The 19,548-nt window shown below is 42.7% G+C and overlaps 3 pseudogenes across 3 annotated transcripts; 1 reads left to right on the top strand and 2 right to left on the bottom strand.

Annotated features, from left to right (window-relative positions):
• The first annotated feature begins 6 nt into the window (after positions 1–6).
• LOC113018199 (CDAN1-interacting nuclease 1 pseudogene) lies at positions 7–1,474 on the top strand (annotated as a pseudogene). Its single transcript, XR_013906192.1, has one exon. The product of XR_013906192.1 is annotated as a CDAN1-interacting nuclease 1 pseudogene (transcript).
• Positions 1,475–2,796: 1,322 nt separating this feature from the next.
• On the bottom strand, positions 2,797–4,066 carry LOC113018204 (acyltransferase PGAP2 pseudogene; annotated as a pseudogene). Its single transcript, XR_013906214.1, has one exon. The product of XR_013906214.1 is annotated as an acyltransferase PGAP2 pseudogene (transcript).
• Positions 4,067–4,274: 208 nt separating this feature from the next.
• On the bottom strand, positions 4,275–5,759 carry LOC113018194 (protein DVR-1 pseudogene; annotated as a pseudogene). The gene has a single exon (XR_013906191.1). The product of XR_013906191.1 is annotated as a protein DVR-1 pseudogene (transcript).
• Between the last annotated feature and the right edge of the window lie 13,789 nt (positions 5,760–19,548).

Genomic DNA, 19,548 nt, shown 5'->3' with positions numbered 1-19,548 from the left:
TTTAAAATGGGAGGATGTGTATTTTATATGATTTCTGTTTGTAATAAAGTGTTTTCTGTCCACATGAAGGAAAGAAAAAAAAAAGCAAGACTGGAGGCTATCGGGGACGGTACTAGGACTGCAGGAATTAAGAGTAAAGATCCCTTTCTCATGATGAGACTGTCCCGAGCAGAATATAAAGAGAGAGTGCGATGGACTGAAAAACTGAGACCTACACGCCGATGCATGAAGATACTGAAGGACAAGTTTCCAAGTCACTCGCAGTCCACTCTTCTGAGCATCTACTCCCTGGAGTACCAGAAATGGATCAAAAGGACATTCTCAAGACACCATGTGCCGGATGTTATTGAAAGCTACTACCAAAGGTATCTGAGTGAAGCCAAGGCACAGCCTACTGCTCCTGTCCTGCTTGAATTGGCCAATGAGGTGGATCTGTCTCCTGCGCTGATGGCTCGTATCATCCTGGACAGGTTCCTTCAGGGCCAGGATGGTGGAATGCCATCTAAATCAGTCCTCAACAGCATGCTGAAGGAGCCATCTTTAATTCCAGACCAAATTTTGGCCAGTAATGTCTACCAATGCACAATAAATGACTGCTGTTATGGACCGCAGGTAGACTGCATCAAACACGCCATAGGCCATGAGCATGAAGTGCTGCTCCGGGAAAAACTGAAGGAGAAGAACCTTTCCTTTCTGGATGAAAACCATCTGAGAACTATGGGCTATGACAAAACACCTGATATCATCCTGGAGGTTCCAGTTGCTGTGGAAGGACACATTGTACACTGGATTGAGAGCAAAGCCTCTTTTGGAGATGATCAAAGCCATCAAACCTATCTCAATGAACAATTCTGGAGCTACTGGAACAGGTTTGGTCCAGGCCTTGTGATCTACTGGTATGGCTTTATTGGAGACCTGGATTGCCAGAGAGACAGAGGTATCCTACTCAAAGACTGCTTCCCTACAGACATTGTCACCCTGTGCCATGCCACGCAACAAGACCGATCACCTGAGAGCCAGAATAAAAACAAAGAATGAGAAAAGATCAGAAGCAAGAATAAAACCAAAGTACAGATGAAAGAATGAATGGGAGGAAAGAGGGAAGAGACTGTACAGATTTTGATATATCGTTCACATTTCTTCTGTTTTTTCACAGCCGTACTTTGCAGTAATGTTTTCTTTAAACTAAGCACAGGAAGGAGTGACTGTCCAAAATGGGTTTCAATGTTTTTGCACGGTTTCTTTGCTTCAACATGCATGGAATATTTGATGCAGATTTATTATTTAATATATTCTTTTTAAATTTGTGTGTTGCATGCTTTAGGTGTGTTGTGTTTTGTTTTTTTGTTTTTTTTTAATTATCCCTATTTGCTGTGACTGCACTTTGCAAAGCCCTGGTCATGTCCTGTATTCCTGTTCTCTACATCTCAGACTACAGATCTAGTTCATTAAATGAGTAATGTGATAATAAAAATGAAATGGTTGCAATGATTCTAACGATAATCCACAGGGTGTATTGAAAAAAGTGTTTTATAAGAAATTGTTATCCTGTCTGTTTGCTTTTTTTTTTTTTTTTTTTTGGTTAAGGAAAAGATGTTCGCCATCACAGTCTACTCCGAGGTAACTCGCTCTGCTCTCTAGCTCCCCCTACAGTCTAGGAGTATTAACAACATAAAACATGATACTAGGCAAATAAGGATTTGCTGTTATCATTACAGTGGTCAACACCTGGCCCTTGGATGGCCTCTTGCACTGGAGGCTACGGTGCAAGCCAGGGCCGAAGCAGGACATAAGGCCCTTCCTTATCATGCTCAGGCCCTGGCCTTTGTCACTCCTTCCTCCTCCGTTCCATAGGCAGATAAGAGAGGTGCGGTCTAGGGGCTGGGTGACGCCTGTCTCTCACCTGCATCACTCAGTGCCCTCTCAGTCACTCTCCAGCGGGATAAACAGGATAGTTTCTGATTAAGGCTGGCCCCTCAGTGACCCTTTTCACATTATAAAATCTTTTTTTTTTTTTGTTAGCACATATGCTTGACAGAACTGTTCATGCTGTTGTCAGTGTTTATTTCTTAACCGCGCAACTAATATTCAAATTCAAAGTTCCACTAACCTAATTAAGCACAAATTTTGATACATTTACAAAAAAGGAATTCTTTTTTTTTTTTTTACATTTGTTGGCTTCATGTTTACTGTAAAGTTAAAGTTATTGATATAATTTCCAATAGCTGTGATCAAAACTGAACTCTGTCACATACACACACACACACACTCTCTGACTCACTCACTGGCCTGCACCAGTTACCAGTCACTTTGTGGAGCATTGGACTGCCATTACCTCATAAGACTTTGTTGTTATACTATCTCTTACCGTACATTACTAAATCTCCATTTGCACTATTTGCCTATTTGCACTACTCTGCCTGGTTTACACTCAATGTCATTTACCCTTACCTGAATATTGTATATTGTATATTGCATAGCTTTCTTGTTAATTTGTATTGTATTTATTTAAATTTTTACTTTTTAATTATTTTATTTGCATTTTTTAATCACTCTCTTATATTTAAATGTTCATTTGCTATTTCATCTAGGGTTTGAGAGTAACGAAATTTCTATTCTCTGTATGTCCTGTACATGTGGCAGAATTGACAAATAAAGTTGACTTTGACTTTGCTTCCAGCAATACTGGCAGAATATTAAAGGAGGAGGACTACCTCCAAATTCGTCAACTTTTTCTCAAATCAAGAGCTGGACAGGACAACAATCCAAAAACTAAACCTGGTTTTGGAATAGATAAGGCAAGCTTCAGGAATCACCTTCCCCGACCCTAATGAAAATGTGTGGACTATGCTTAAAAGGAAAACAACCAGAGTTAGAAATTCTCATGCACCCAATTCTTGTGGGTTTTTTTTAAGCCATTAAAGGCACATCCTGTATGTCTGATATGATTGATTATGCTCAATAATCGATCCTGGAAAAAGGACACTTCAAAGAACTAATTGAAACCCACAGAAAACCCCAAATTACAACGGCTTTCATGAATCTGATGGGAATACATGACTGAAATTTTAACTTGTTGCACTTTTGTCTCTTTACCTTTGATAATGACAAAAATTTCAGTTCCTTTAGCAAATAAACAAAATGTATAATCACACATTTTACAGCTTGGAGTATAAATATGGCCTTTTTAACAGGTATATTATTAGATGTTCATTTAGGGTGGTACTTAGCAAACAGTAATGTGGCAAGTCGCAGTTTTCATTATCCTTATATCTATATCTGCCCGCCCCCTCCTGCTCAGTATCGTTTGTCCTCCGGCAGCGTGGCCACGGTCACCTCTTTGCTCCCGAAGTCTCAGAAGGCTGTCATGTGGAAGGCCATGTCGGAGAAGACCACCAGGTACTCGAAGGCGGCGAACAGGGAGTAGATTCCTGCTTCACAGTATTTGTTGTGGCGTCTGAAGAAGTAGGCGGCGATCACACAGCAGCTGATGTTGAACAGGAAGAGACGCAGCTTCCAGTGATATGATGTCACTTCCTCTGGGCTCACGTAGTGTCTCTTGATGACGTACCACAGCCAGCACGTAATGAGCATGTGCACCAGCGAGCTCCCTATGAACGTGATGAACCCGTACTTATGAACACTGTAGGTTTCCGTGGACGACACGTACGTGAGCATCACCAGGCCGGTGTTCTCGGCGAGGCTGCAGAGGAGCGCCAGCCCGCTCAGCAGCAGCTCCGGCAGCCTGTTGGCGAAGCGGCTGCGGTAGAAGCTGAAGTAGGCAAAGGCCACCAGGTACCGCCGCGCCGAGTGGAGCTCGATGCAGCCGCGCCAGATGTAGCGCTGCGGCACACCGCTGATGGACGGGAGGTAGTTGGACACCTTACAGTGCGTGTACGTCGCGTCCTCATAGTGGTACCAGAGGGAGATGAAGATGCAGGCTATGAAGATGAAGCCGGTCACCGGCAGCAGAACCGTCCCCACGGCGAAGCTTTTGAACGGCAGCCGGATGAGGAGCCGGTCCCGGTCCAGGCTGCTGTACGGCCCCTGGAGCATCCTTCACGGCTCCCCGGGCTCGCTCCTCCTCGCTGCCATCGAGCCCCGAGTATTGCTTTTTTTTTTTTTTTTTTTCTAATTAAAAGCAAAATAGTTCTTAAAATCTGCTTTTTGTTAACAAAACTTAACTCACTTTTAGGTCTTGGACTCAGAAAATGCTATTGGATCGATGCCGCCCAGTATTGCAAGTGATGTGTAACAGACCACTTAAGCCATTGTTAAAACTGAAAAACACTAAATTCCTAATTTTATTTCATTAGACTTCAAACAAAAGACAAACAAAAGCTTTCAATAAGAGCAAATAGGTTAAATTCTTTAAAAATTACTGTCTGCAAGCATATTCCATTACATATTGAAAAACAATCACTTTAAAAAAAAAAAATTGTAGTAACAACAATTCTAGACTCTCATCACTGGATAAAGCAGCTGAATGAATCAGAGGATACTATCTGGTGACCGGAGGCCAATCAGAAGCGTCCAGCATCTTCAGCGACACCCGCATTCATCCACCACCATGTCCTGGTAATGCTGAAGCACCACATTGTCATTGTTGTCATAGTAGAGCATGGAGATCGAGGAGAGACGGATGGGGACGCAGCAGGGCTGTGGCGTGTTCTCTGGATCCAAGGAATGCACCAGGGTCTGCAGGATGGCATGGTTGGTGCCGTTCAGGCTCTCACTGAGCGGGAACGGACACTCCCCGTGGCAGTAGTTGGCCATGAAGCCCTGCGGGGCGATTACCCAGTCCTGCCAGCCGACATCTTTAAAACTGATGTAGAGGCGGCGAGCTTTACACACATTGCTGGGTGTCACGGGGATGTGGATGGCGCTTCTCCTCTGTCTGGACCGACACCGATTTGGGTTGAGGGACACAGCCACTAGTGAGGCCTGAACCAACGGGAAGGTGAAGTCTTGTTCCAGTGGGAGGGAGTTACCGGGGTAAAACAGAAAGAACTCTTCCGGGTGTGGTCCGAGAGGGAGCAACTCTAAAATTAAGCCATAGTTAGACCCCGGTTTGCGCCAGCTCTCTGCCACCGCTGTGAGATCCATGGTGATGGAGGTGGACTCGGGCTGCAGCTGGACCGACTGGGACAGCAGGAGTCTGCGGTTCGCCTTAGGATTAGTTCCATTCAAAGTCGATCGGATCACTTTATAAAGAGAGGCACTAATGGCCTGGGACCCTTGCAGCAGCTGCACGGGACTGAGGGGCTTCCAGTGGAGCTTGATTTCCAGATGAGCCAGAGATAGCATCTCCACAGGCTGCAGGATGGACATGTTGAAGAAAAGATGCTTCTCCAGGCAAGCCTGACAGCTGCTGCTCCAGCCAGACACCATCCTGCCTTGGTCTTGGATGTATCTGACAATGTTGCCGCGGACTCCATACTCTGACACCGGGCAGGGTTGGCTCTCCAGAGCCTGGAGCTTCTCGGCCCTCCGGAACATCCTCCAGAGAGCAGAGGGGACATGGCGCCGGGGCTGGAGGCTCCCTGCAGGCCTCGGCCTCTCGGAGAGCCCCAGGGACCTGAGGAGGAGCTGCTCCTGCCTGTTTGTGTCCTCCACAGGTGAAAGGGCACACACACCGAGAAAACACACTGCCAGCAGCAACACAGGAGTCATGCCCGGACTTTCTGTTGATGAGTCCCGAGTCTTGCCGCGTCCACTCATTTTGGTTCTTTTCTTCGTAGCATCGAGAGTAAGAGAAAATGTGGCCCGATCCGCTCAAAGCCTCGCTTATATTTCCGCAGAGCGCGGGCGGATTCGTAACGCACCAATCGCAGAGAGGCTTGCGGCAGCGCGCAAATTCAATGCACTTTTCTCCAATGAGCAGCACACACCGAGGCGGGGCGATGCTCCACATGGAGCCCGTCACCAATCACGGAGCGGCACCGCGTCACAGCCAGTCACACACTTTAAGAGCAGCGAGTCTCCTCTATTCGCTACATCCAGCTGGCTCGCGCATCCGTGGAGAGAGCTTAAGCTGCACGCTCTCCTACCAACAACGGCTCTTTTCAGAGCCACCTCACTCACTCACACCAAGAGCTCGCTCCTTTTTTCTTATTGTTAGTAGTGTCTTTAAAATTGAATCTTATGCTCACACTTCAATCTTCATGCTGTTTCTATTCCTGAAATTACAGTTGCCATCAACATGGAATTCACTGACTTCAGTTACGAAATTTATATTTAAAGTATTTTTCAAAGGAACCTGTTAGTCACTTAAACTCAAGTTCACTCATAAAATGTGTCCTTCATAATAACGTTACAGGCTATGCTAGGCTTTGGCCCAATACGCGGGTTATGGATGAGAATAGAATGACGCAAAGGACACCGCTTCCTCGTTTCTCTATTGTCAAGTCAAGTCATCTTTATAGCACAGTTAAAAGACATCAAGTGTCGTTCAAAGTGCTGGACAGAGGGATAATATAATAAAAACAATATAGATAAGATGAAAACATTGTAGAAAAATTGTAAGACATCCATATGTGTACATGTGTAACGGAGCGAAGGTGATTTTATTTCCACAGTGTCGTTTTTTTTTAAAGGAAGGAAACCTTCCTCCAAACGGACAGAGCAGTGGAGCCGCCAAGGGAAAGCACACGATTAAAAAAAAAACTGTATAATTAAAATATAATTTATTATATTTAAATAGTTAAAAATGCAAAATGAATTAAAACAACCTTGGCCAAGGGGTAACACAATAAAAAGCAATAAAACACAACATTAAAAGTCCAGTGGCATCCGCCACGATATAAAAGTCACAAAGAACTAAAAAAAGTCCAGCGAAGTGATGTAAAAGGGAAACCCAGCGGAGTCCTCGCCTTCCTCCCCGCATTCCGCGTCCTGGTACGCTGAAGAAAGGGAGGGAGCGGCAGTCACTATTCTTTTCGGCAATTTTCATTCAATAAAAGGGGCTAAGTCGAAGACTTACCCCGGGTGGGCAGAGCTCTCAACTCCGCCCGCCGCTTCTTTAAAACTGCAAATCGGCACCAGCTGTCTCGCCGCCTCTGCTCTCCCGCAGTGCACAAGCTGGGCTCTCGTTAGTACTGCCGTCCGCCTGTTCGCTCCGCGTCCCTAGTCGCTGGTGCTGTCCGTCCTTCCTAACGCCCAGCTCCACCAGCCCCTTCGGCTTGCAGGCGCTGCCGCCTGGCACCACTTACTCCTGGCCGTCTCTCAAGCCTCTCGGTCGAACCCCTTCCTTTGGTCTGCCAGGCCCTCTTATTGGCCTCTCTGGGATCTCTCGCAGGTGTGATCAGTTTATTATCAGGTAGGGGCGGAGTCTTTCCAGGACAAGTCATCAAATAAATACCATTAAAACATGCAGTAACACTCATAAAAATAAACCAGTGTACAATATTAAAATATTAAAAAGGTTAAACGCAGCAAAACATGCATAGTAGAAAAACTTAGATGACTTGTCCCTTTCCACCCCGTGACACATGCAAATATGCACTGTTATCTTTTGCAAGTAAAGCAACCGTCTCATGAAAACTTTTCGTCGTTTCCTTAAAAAATGTTTATATTTGTGACAAAAGTGTGCAAAATGCTCAACACACACAATCAAACACGATCTGTACAGCGTGATGAACGTCATCTGTTTTAAATATATTAACTGAACAATCTGCAACAGAGTTTGACAATATTTTAAATAATTCTTTATTTTTTAAAAAGTGTTTTATGTGCTACATTTACAGCTCACCTTTATGATGCACCGCAACAGAACAAACTAATGAACACATTATTCAAATCAACTTGTTCTCCTGATCCATTTTAGATCAAATCTAAAAGTTAAAATTTTATTCAATTTGTATTTGTCACATAGACAATCATACATAGTACGATATGCAGTGAAATGCTTATGCCAGACCATACAAAAACGAAACGAAACTAGCAATAAATAATATACAACACAATAATACTAATACTACTACTAATAATAATAATCTTGGTTTGTCTTAGAAACCTGTAAGTTGTTTGAGGAGTCACATGAGTAGCCTATATTTCTGTCATAGGTTTCATGTTTAATAATGCTGCTTTGTTGATTTTCACGGTTTCTGTTTGGAGACAGAACAAACAAACCGATAAAGCTCGTATTTTACGTTTCCTGTTTTACCACCATGCGAAGGGACTTTACCTCGTTAGTGCTGCTGTGTGTGTGTGTGCGTGGGTCGCAGGGGAGGGGCACTATGTGTTGTAACCAGTGACTATGATGTAACTGTACAAAGTGTGTCAGTCTTGTCAGCCCACTAGCCCAGACACCGACCAAACGGCTAGCCCCTGCCCCAGATGGCGAACAGAGAACGGGGGTGTGTGAAGACCCCACGCCTCACTCCTCCCGCTCACTTATTGTGTTGATGCATGCACTGATCAGTGGTCTTTGATCAGTGGGTTTTGGTCAGTGGTGTTGATCAATGGTCATGAGAATTTGCATAATTATGATTAAGGAACTGACCTCCCAGCCCATTGTTCCTTCAGTGGGCTGGTTTCAGTCATTATGCAAATCTACTGTTTATAAGATTGGAAACCTGCAGTTAGCTGAGACTGATAAAGTCACTTGGATGAGTGACGAAACGTTTCTCCCACAAAACGCTACGTCCAGATGAACAGAATCAACTTTTGGAGATTTACTTTCCTGGATGATTGAGAATGCATCAAGACGATGCATGCTATTCTAACGTACATTTAAAACATGGGAGGGGCATGGTGCCATGCCTGAGGCTCAAACACAGGTGAATAAATTTGTTTATTATTTATTCAAATTCAGTTAATTCCGTTTTTTTAAGACTCGGGTTTACTGTATATTGTCAGGATTATCTATGTACAGCTGACCAGAATCCATCAGATTCTGCAAACACAAATATGGTGTTGTGGCGATCGGGAGCTTAAAGCTTTACAGTCACAGGGGAAACCCGACTACGCCAACCTGGGAGTTTCACACAGACAGTATCTATAGATACTATGTACTATGCAAATGAACTATATAACTATAGTTAGTGCCTTCCTGTTCATTTACATAGTTTCTAAGGTTTGTAACACTTGAGCCAGAGCCGTGATTGGGAGTAAAATAACGAATTTATTGACAGCTATTTAAAACAGACATCAGAAGATGCAATCATGTATTTGCACGTGTACTGTTAACTGATTCAGAGCCTGGATTACCAGTGGGCGAATGCATAAATAATCACGAACCACGGAATATCCCACCACCAGGGCACCCAGTCACCTCTACTTTAGGCCTTCAGAGTAAAAACACAACTTATTAATAGACCCGAAACGGGAAATCAAATACGTCCTCTGTGGTTAATCCGACTCCACAAATATACCAGTAGTACGAACAGCCTTAATCAACTAAAAATAAATATAAATAAATAAATGAATCAAAATAGCAGCTACTATTTATAGTCGGACCATACAATTTGATTGGCCACAACCGATGATTAGCAATGCAATGTTAAAATAAAATATTATTTCTGCTTCACGGATTTCACCCAGCTCAAAAGTCACATTTACACAGCATACAGCAGAGTCAAGTACACTTGATGTGTGGACTTTATAACAGTTTTTAAATTGTGTTGATAGGCACGTGAAACCAGAGTTATGATAAAAAAATATATATATGTAGCCGTCGCATTGGAATGTAATTATTATGTGATTGCAATGTTCAAAATTTGGTGTTTAATCTGGATTCATGTTGTGTTGTCGCCACCTACTGGTGGGCCTGAGTGTGGCGCTTTGTGGTGCGCATGCTTTGGGGTGAGGCTCAATTAAGCGCACGTGTCACCAGAGACTGAAGGCTCGAGCCAGAAAGAGAATGCTGGCCTGTGTAAAGGGTGGAAATATAGAAGATATGGACTACAATTGCTCATGAATGTTCAGTAGAAAGGCGCACACGGTATGTTGGTGCATTTACTTCGTGTGTATGTTTTATTTGAGTTGTAATTTTTGTTCTGCTGATGTAATATCCGTGTTTTTCATTGATCATTTCACCATAGTTTTTCACGGTGTTTGCTGGTGAAAAGAAGATTAAAATACTGGCTGAACATCAGTTGGAGCATGGCCCTTTATTCTACTTCGAACATGAAAAACCTTCAGGAGCAGTTATAATATATATATATGCAATGTTTGTTTCTTTGTTTTCCTGAATACTGCCATTGATTGTATTTATATTTACTGCAGGAAGAAACGGTAAAAACTGCGTTTTATAAGGAAAGCTCTCTCTCCGCCTGCAAAACCAAAACCAAAAATAACCCCACCCTTTCTTATTGTTGGAAAAATGTACTATGTCGACCAATCAAAAAAATGATATGGCAACATGGCATTTAGTTGTTTAGGAAGGGGGGGGGGAGGTTTTAGAAGTGACAGCGGTGTTTTGAGATATGAGAGATTTGCGACGTTTGTTTGGAGTCTAAAGTTAGTGTGTTGTTTTGGAGTGGCACAAATAATTTGTGTGGCATCAAATTTGATGCAGAACACCGGATTGTTCTGTAAATAGTTTGAAATGTTTATTTAAAAAATGCCTTGGCTGCATTTTTTGATAAACAGCTGCAAAAAACGTTGTTGTTTGCAAAACTCAATAACTTTTTTGAAGAAGTAACTATGTAATTAATTGCCCAACATTGGTCATTATAAACTGTATTTGCAGACAGAGTTACAGGACTCTCAACCACACCACAGACTCATAATACAAGTCAGAGCTTTATAAAAAAAAAACAGAAAAAAGAAAAAAAAAGAAAGTTGTGTTTTGAAAATTGGAGTTCAAGTTATTTTTACTTCCAATAGTGTTAACATACTACACAGGTCATGAACAAATTTTTTTTTTTCTAATTTTCATTGTAAGTGGGCTAAAGCAGTTAATTAAAAGTAGTCTAACATAAATGTAAATGCTGTAATTTGATTATTTTAATAAACCATGTAACTTGGATGGATTCACTGCTGGCGTGACCACAGTCACACGTCTGCTGTTGCTCACAGTGGTCCACGGGACCGCTCAGGGAGTTTGTGTGTTCGCTCAGACACATGAAAAATTAGAGGGAACATGGTGGCAATACTAAAGGGCTCATAACAGGCCAAAGCGTTGGTATCATCTGTGTGCAGTTTACAGCACCCCAAATGTGTACCCATGCACCCCACATTGAAAGTGTTGAAAAAATCTGAGCAGTCATTCATCAGGGACACGTGTGTGAATAATCGTGGTTCAAAACCATGTTTTTAATCCAAGTTGGGGCATGACATTGTAAAAATGTTCAGGGGTATGAAGCTCAATAATGTAGTGCTGTTGTGTTTGTGTTCTTTATTCTAACTCGGTAGTTAGAAATAAATAAAGAATGTGTCATAGCTTGTCATAGGTATAATAATAATAATGGATACTTTATTGATCCCCATGGGGAAATTACTTGTTTTTCTCTGCATTTGACCCATTCACTCAGTGAAGCAGTGGGCAGCCCACTAAGCAGGCGCCCGGGGAGCAGTGTGTAGGGACGGTACCTTGCTCAGGGGTACCTCAGGGTAGCCGTTAAGTGGATTCGAACCGCCGACCTTCCGATCATGGGGCGACCACTTTACCTACTGAGCTATCCCTGCCCCTGGCTGACACCTCATTTTGAATAATCCAGCTTTGCACCAAGTTCGTGAAGCACAAAATTATTTCAATAACGAAAGCTAGGGATAGTATTTAATGCACTTTGAGACCTTTGTATGTTTGAATTTGGCAGTGGGTGTTGTGAAGCCTGCCTTTTGCGACAGCACACTTACCCTTTTATTTCACTGCATCTAATCCACTGCAAACGCTGATGCTTCTCTTTGTCAGAATAACTGTTCAGGCCAAAGAGCAGAAAGAGTCAAACAAATTTCTCTTTGTGTGAGACGAACTAAAAAATGGGTTATGCTGAGAAAGGATTTTGTTAAAGGTGCCAGCATGTGATTAAAAGCGTCACAGAAAGAAAAAAACTCACAAAAACTCAGTAACTATTAATGTTTTAAATGTGTGTGTTCACATGATATTGGTTTATGTTGCTGATTTTTCATTTTCGCTTTGGTTTGTAGTTTTGCAGTCAGCCATCAGTAAGGTGTGAGCTGACAGCAGCTTTCTGACACTGTGAGGAAGGTCGACACTGCCCTGACTGCTGCAACGGAAGAGGTTAAATAGAAATGTTGTTCTGCACTGAGTCACAGTTTAACTTGAACTGTTGATCAATGAAATGTCTCTGGTTACAGTCGAGGGCCACCATCAGCCTGCAGGGCCGCACTTTGAGAGCTTTAATTGTTACACATGAAGCTTAAATGTATTGTGAATTTTTAGATATATTTTGAAATATTTTGTCACATGGCTTGATGTTGGCATTTAAAAATGTGAAAAAATAAATAAATGCTGGTTTTAAAATTAGTTTAAAAATGGATACTTCAGCATTTTGTTTTTATTCTGATTTAAATACTTAGTTTGTGCTCTACAACACAATACAATAAAACTTTATTTATATAGCACATTTAAAAACCAGAGGTATGCCAAAGTGCTTCACAGAACCAATTAAGAGCAATAATAGATACAAATACAAATATACTGACAGGTGGGACGGGTACCTGATGTGAGGTATATAAGACTGCCTACAGCCTCTCTATACGTCCTCACATCTCTCACCTTTGATCACAGGGAGTTACTCTGGGTTTACAGTTCTGCATGTTAAACCTCATCAGTATCTTATTGACATATGTTTCTTGTGACATTGTTATACATCCCTCACACTGAGTGAAATCAATACCCAGAAAATGCTGAAGTCTGCCCAAGTCTTTCATTTTAAATCGGACTGAAAGCATTTCTTTCACATCCTTCATTACCTTTTCATTGCCAGCTGCAATTATCCACCCAGGTGATCACCTTGCCATGTCCTGCCTCCTTGGTATAAACACAGTAGTCTGCTGGGTTTTGCCTGAAACAGTTCTCAGTTAGGTAGGTTTAGTTCAGTCTTCATGTTTATTATCTTGTTCCCCAATCAGTCATGTCTTCTTTCACTCCTGTCTCTGTGCTCCGTGTTCCCTTTGTTCAATGTCAAGTCCACATCTTTGTGTTATACTTCCTGTTTTACTTTGACGTTCCCTTGTCTCATGCCAGTGTTTCAAGTTTTGCCTCCCCTTGGTCCCGTCACGTTTCATTTCTCCCAGCTGTGCTCTCCTCCAGTGTCTCATTCCCTCATTATCCCTCAGTATATTTAAGCCCCATGTTTCCCTTGCTGTGTGTTAGGTTATATTATTTCCTAGTGTAGCTCTCATCCAGCAAATAAAGCTTTGGGGTTTTTTTGTTTACTCTTCGCCTCTGTTAGGCTACGTTCACACTGCAGGTCTTAATGTTTAATTCCGATTTTTTGATCAAATCCGATTTCTTTGTCTGCTTGTTCACACTACAAATAAAACAACGCGCTCTGTTTAGACTCAGACCAAACAGTATTGTTTGAATGATGGCCCTTAATATAAAGACTTGTTTCGGACTTTACGTTTCCCAATTTTTCTTTAAGTTTTAAAGTTATTTTGTTATTTACATATGGCCTAATAATTATCCTTATTGCTGTTTTAGAGGAGCAGTGCTTCAAAGGATAGTTGCAGATTTCTGTCAGAATCTGCAGATTATACAGTACAAATAAAATGTTCATGTTTCTCCAACATTGTCTTCCCAACAGTTTCACTGACATCTACACGGGATGGCCAGGAAGCGTTCACGATGTCTTCTCGGGCTCTTCTCCGGCGCTGATAATTGGCGTCTGTCTTGTGTCAGTGAAGTAGAAGATGGATTTAAGGTGACATGGCCATTCAAACAGCAGTCGCTTTCTAAAACATTAGATATGTATCGAATTCAGTACCACATACGAAAGTGACCTGGGTCGGATTTGAAAATATTGGATTTGTGCTGTTCACACTGTCATACCATGATCGGATATGGGTCGCATAGGGTCAAAAAAGTCAGATTTGATGCGCTTTCCCCTGCAGTGTGAACGTAGCCAAAGTCTGCATTTGGGTCCTCCAATGCCAGCACACAGCCTGTTCATGACAAATGCAGCACATAACAGCAGGGTGCAAGGTGCTAGCAGGCATCTACACGGTACGCCATAACCAAGTGGCCGGCTTAGTATACAGAAACATCTGTGCTGAGTGTGGCCTGGAAGTCAAACTGGGAGAGTTGAAGGTAGTTGAGAATGACCGAGCTAAGATCCTGTGGGACTTCTGAATGACAGCAACATCAGGAAGAAGGAACACGAAAAGCTGGAGAAATACCAAGGGCTCAGAGAAGATGTGGAGGGTGAAAATAACAGTGGTCCCAGTGGTAATCAGAGTGCTTTGTGCAGTGACTCCCAAGCTAGACGAGTGGCTCCAGCAGATCCCAGGATCAACATCTGAGATCTTTCTAGAAGAGCACAGCCCTAGGAACGGCTAAGATACTGCGCAGGACCCTCAAGCTCCCAGGCCTCTGGTAGAGGACCTTAAACGATAGACCGCCCGCAGGGGCGAGAGGGGAATTTTTAATGACCTTGTGTGGGTGTGTCCTGTCAACTCTCCCACCTTGGTGAGCTTTGTCTGGTGGCTGCTTGCTCCTCCTCTGTGAAGTGTGTGTTTTGGTGATTTAGCCGTTTTCAGTTACTTTTCAGTTTAGTAAAACTAGAAGTGCTAGAAAACCTAAAAGTCAACCAAACACGGGGGCCAGTTTAGCTCAGTGGAAAACAGCGGATTGAGTTCGAGTCCAACCTGCGGCCCTTTGCTGCATGTCTTCCCCGTCTCCCTCTTCCTCTGCACTTTACTCTTCATTTTCACTATTACTATCCAATAAAAGGCAAGGTGCCTTGTTTCTTTGAGGATTTCTCCAAAATGTGATGATCAGAGTTATGGATGGTCTGGTATGATAAGTGGTTTTGTTTGGAGTTGTGCAGAACTTGTCTGTGTCACCATTTCAGAGAATATGATCAAGAGATGACAATAGCCAAATTGTCCAGCAGGTGCCACTGTGGAGATGGTTTCAGATTGTTTTGAATCGTCAATACAAGCACAAACACTTCATTATTTTTTTTTTCTTTCTTCTTCTTTTTGTCTCACAACATGTGCATCTGTTTCAGCTAAGAGCTCCACGTCTATTTCGGGTTTCAAACTGCAGTCAGCCAAAACTTTTCAAGTTGAGATGAAGCAAAAAGTGTGACCAGAACTCTGTTTCCACCAAGAATTTCCCCTTACAGGATGTTAAGCGTCTCTGTGTTTGACAGCTCGCATCAGTTTTTCTCATATATCTAACAGGGTAGTTTTGTGAGGCTGAAATGACACAATTCAACGTGGAGTACATTATCTTGTCATACTGGATTCTTGCACTTTGGGAAGCAGTGACAAAACAATTTTGGGGAAATGTTGCACATGCTACATGTATTGTGATGCTAAATTTAGAAATTGCCTAAATGTTCCAAACCAATAATTTCCACACAAGAGCGAGAGGTGAATAAAAAAGCAAAAGTGCAATAGACATCCAACTTTACAGCATTAGCGTGCAATCTTAATTAAACCATCACCAGTACTTGTTTGTGATCTGCTAAAACAACTACTGATGATAATTAGTTACTTGCTCATTATCATCACTAAACTTCACCTCTCCACCAAGTTTGGTGCAATTTGAAGCATGCTAATAAAAACTGTCTCACCAAGAACATGGCTCGATGTGTGATACAAATTACACAGTGGAACTCTATAATTTTATGAGTCTGTTAGTTAGCACTATTTAGCTTACATGTATTTTATGACTTCAGCTCGCTAATCAAACTACATAATAACATAATGTAATTAAAAAAACAAAAAAACATCACAGCTGCCAAAGCTTGCTGCATCCATGTGGTATATGTTATCCATTGCTTTAACATGCCCGAATTGCAGCATTTAACCACTTAAGTTGAAAGTAAATACTTATATACCATAAACCAGTAGCATGTACAGAAAATTAGCGGATGTAACCCCCCCTTCATGTCTCTGCACTCTATAGAACTGTAAGCAATACTTAAGCAAAACAAACAACAGAACACTATAAAAATACTTGACTACACATGCCATATTCTACATATACATATTTCTATACATACTTCAGAACTGTATTACTGGCAAACATTATGTAAGATAATGAAATGAAAGTACTTCTCCTGCAGAAAAACGTTCCACATTGGTGTTATATGGTTTACTGTGTTACTGTATTCCTACAGTATTACTAACATTACTATTGCTGAGCATTGAGCTTGTTTTAAATAATTCATATTCTGTTCAGTGCACAGTGCTCATCGCTTGAGCACTGTGTGACATAGCTGTCAATATCTATAGTGGGGAAAAAACTGAATGAAAAACGAAGGTGGTGTATTAGCAAACCAGCTGAACTTTGTAAATTTGGTAAACCAAGTGATTCCTCAGACAAGTTAATCTGAAATTCTACATAAAGTAATGAAATGCTGGGGGAACCTGCACCTATTCACCTGGTGGTTTTATTAAGCCAAACAGAGCATTAGTTCCCCTCGCCATCGTCATAGTTTTCATTATAATGTTCTGAATGATTGATTCAAACTTTCTTACATGTTGGATATGTTGACCAAAGTGGTTAGTAAGAGAAAGCTCATCTTTTATCATGATAATAGAGTTTCCATCTACTTGCCAATTCCAGCTCTGTTTTGTCGCTAAACACAGCTCAGATCAGTAGATGCAAAGCCAGCAGCAGTTGGCTCTGCATGCTAATCATCAGACCAGAGGTTTATCCCCAGTGCACAAGCCCAAACAAAGAACTGTAAGCTGCTGGCTCTAAGCTTGAGAAATTCCAGCCGTCGTCAACCAGCCATGGACACTTTCATGAGAACGCCTACTCCATACTCTTACCACGCAGAAATAATTCTGTTTCTAGTAACAATAACCATCTGTGGTCACAAGATGGCAGTAATGCATGAATGCAAACAGCCATGAGAGAAATTTAATGACAGAATGCTATGTGTAGTGAAACAAGATGGTTTAATTTGCTTTAATTAATGTCTGCTTTTGATTTCACTAGACAAGCACTGCTTGCCTTGCATGCCCTGAAAGAACGCCACTGCCATAAACTAGTGGAGTGCGGATCAATACTAAATATAAATATAATACAAAATATCAATTACTCCGATACCAGATATTTATGTTTTAGAATCGATTCTCATAAAAATATATATTTTGGCACTTTGTGGTAAATTTGTACTTTATGAGTAACAGGAACACAGTAGCTGTATTACAAGGATTGTCTAAATGATTGGTAAGAACTACTTCTTCTTCCGCCTGTCATAGTGATCTGCGAAATACAGCTGTGTAAATGCGTCACAGGTCACTTGTGCTCGCTCACTCAGTTGATGAGTGGAGTCATGTGTGGAGCTATTTCAGCTCCACTAACAGCCGAGACGCGGTTTGTGACAAATGTAGCTTAACAATTGTAGACTGCAAACCTTGTCAAACAGAAACAAAAGTAAATTATAACACAGAATATGATGATGAGTTTATGATGAGGCAAACTGAAGAGGAGGAGAGGGACAGGTGCTGCTGGGGCGAGACAAACATAGCTCGCGGAGTCCTTTGGTGCTGCAGGCAGGCACTATCTATCCAGGTACAAATGAAATGTGGAGCTGTTGGCTGCGTGTAGCACTGGTGCTGAATTTTGGAAAGTGACTTATGTCTAGGTTTTTGTGTCTGTGTTTAAATGACGGGAATAAAGACAAAGTCTCATTTGTTGAAATTGTAGTGCATACTGATACAAAAATATCAGATCAGTATTGCCAATACCTGTCTGAATGTTACTTGGTATTAAACATCACTACTGTTCCATAAACCATACTGAACTGAAGTAATCTGGGAAAGTACAGGAAATGATAGAATTTCATCATAATATCATGTCTAATCTCTCTCTTTAAAACGCTAAAATGTTTTTTTGTTTTTTTGTTTTTTTTTTGTTTTTTTTTTGCCTGTCCCGTTTGGCTCTTTTGCCATCAGAATTGTTGTGATTTACTTTACCAAATTGACCATCCCAGCCTTGCCGTAATGGTCCATTTGATTCACCTTTTATTGTTTATTTTATTTTCACTTACTGAATACGAGACAGACTTGACTGGGGGAAAGAAGGGGAGAAAGAAAGAGGGAAAGAGAAACAGCTGAGAAGAGGGACGGGGGAGAAGGGCAAAAAACATAAACCAACAGAACAGGCAGAAAAAAAAAAGAGAAAAAAAAATGCATATATCGATCACCTGGATCACCTGCTGAGAAAGAAAAAAGAAAACAAGCAGAAGAGAACAAGAGTAATAGAATAAACAACATCACAATGATATATGGGAATATGACAGTAAATACTAAATATTAAACATTATTGTGCAGCACATAAGATCAACAGAACACAGTGTGCTTTGAGGTAGGAGCCAAAAAGGGTGTAGTTTGTGGGTGTGATCACCCGTGTGTACACCTGTGAGCATGGACGCGCTTGTTTTGTTTTTTTTTAAAAGGTTCCTTCATGTAATGATCTGCTAGAGGGTGTGGGGGGGCCACAGCCCCATCCTCCAGGGCATGAAGCAGGTATGGAGGAGATCAAAACTCCAGACATCCAGAGGCCCCCAGAACACAAGAGACCAAGGAAGACCAACAGAGGGGCAGCCGCGCCACTGTCCCAGTAAGCGCTGAGGAGAGTCCCAGATGAGGGCTCACTCAGCAGCCGCGGAGCAGAAGCCAGGGGGAGTTGCAGTGACGCGCCCGTGAGCTCCGCCGGCAGCCAGCTGTGCCTGAGTGACCGAGCCCCAGGCCGAGAGGCCGGGGGCACCCCACCTCCGAAGTGGCCCGAGCGAGCCCCAGGCTCCAGGCCCCGATAAGCGGCCGCCAAGGAGTGAGCCGGTGTGTACCCGGACGCCCATCCCCGGACACAAAGAACCACCAACGATGTCTGAGGGAGTCTGCCACTGGCAGGGGAAGTGGTGGTGGGGGGAGATAGGCCTCCAAACCTTGGAGGGCCTAAGATGTCCCCAGAGAGGTGGCGCCTGACACCCAACCTGACATATAGACACAGAAATACAGGCACACACAGATACAAACATCCATCCCCACCCTCATGCTCTCATATGCACTTACTCCACACCAACGTGGAGACAGACATGAAGAGACGCTGTACACACGATCACACTCCCCAAGCGTACTCTACGAACCAGGTCTAGGTACCCTTGCCCCTGGAGGGGGGAACTACACCCAGACCCAGGTGGTGTTACCCTTTTCCCTGCGGTGGGGGGAGGCAGACCGCCCCGACTCCGCAGCAGCAGGGAGGCCCCACACCCCAGACCGCAGTCGGACGGCCAACTCCTCCTCCTAGCCCCCCCGCTCCAGCAGGCCGCAGAGAATGGGGGTGAGAGAAGACTCCAAACCTCCCTCCACCCGCTCATTGTGGTGTTGATGCATGTGTGTTCTAAGGTGCATTTAAAACCCAGGAGGGCATGGAGCTACCTGCCAGAGAGC

This window comes from Astatotilapia calliptera, chromosome 3 (assembly GCF_964374335.1).
Source record: "Astatotilapia calliptera chromosome 3, fAstCal68.1, whole genome shotgun sequence".
In the NCBI taxonomy this organism is placed as follows: Eukaryota; Metazoa; Chordata; class Actinopteri; order Cichliformes; family Cichlidae; genus Astatotilapia; species Astatotilapia calliptera.
This window is presented reverse-complemented; position numbering and strand designations above follow the sequence as displayed.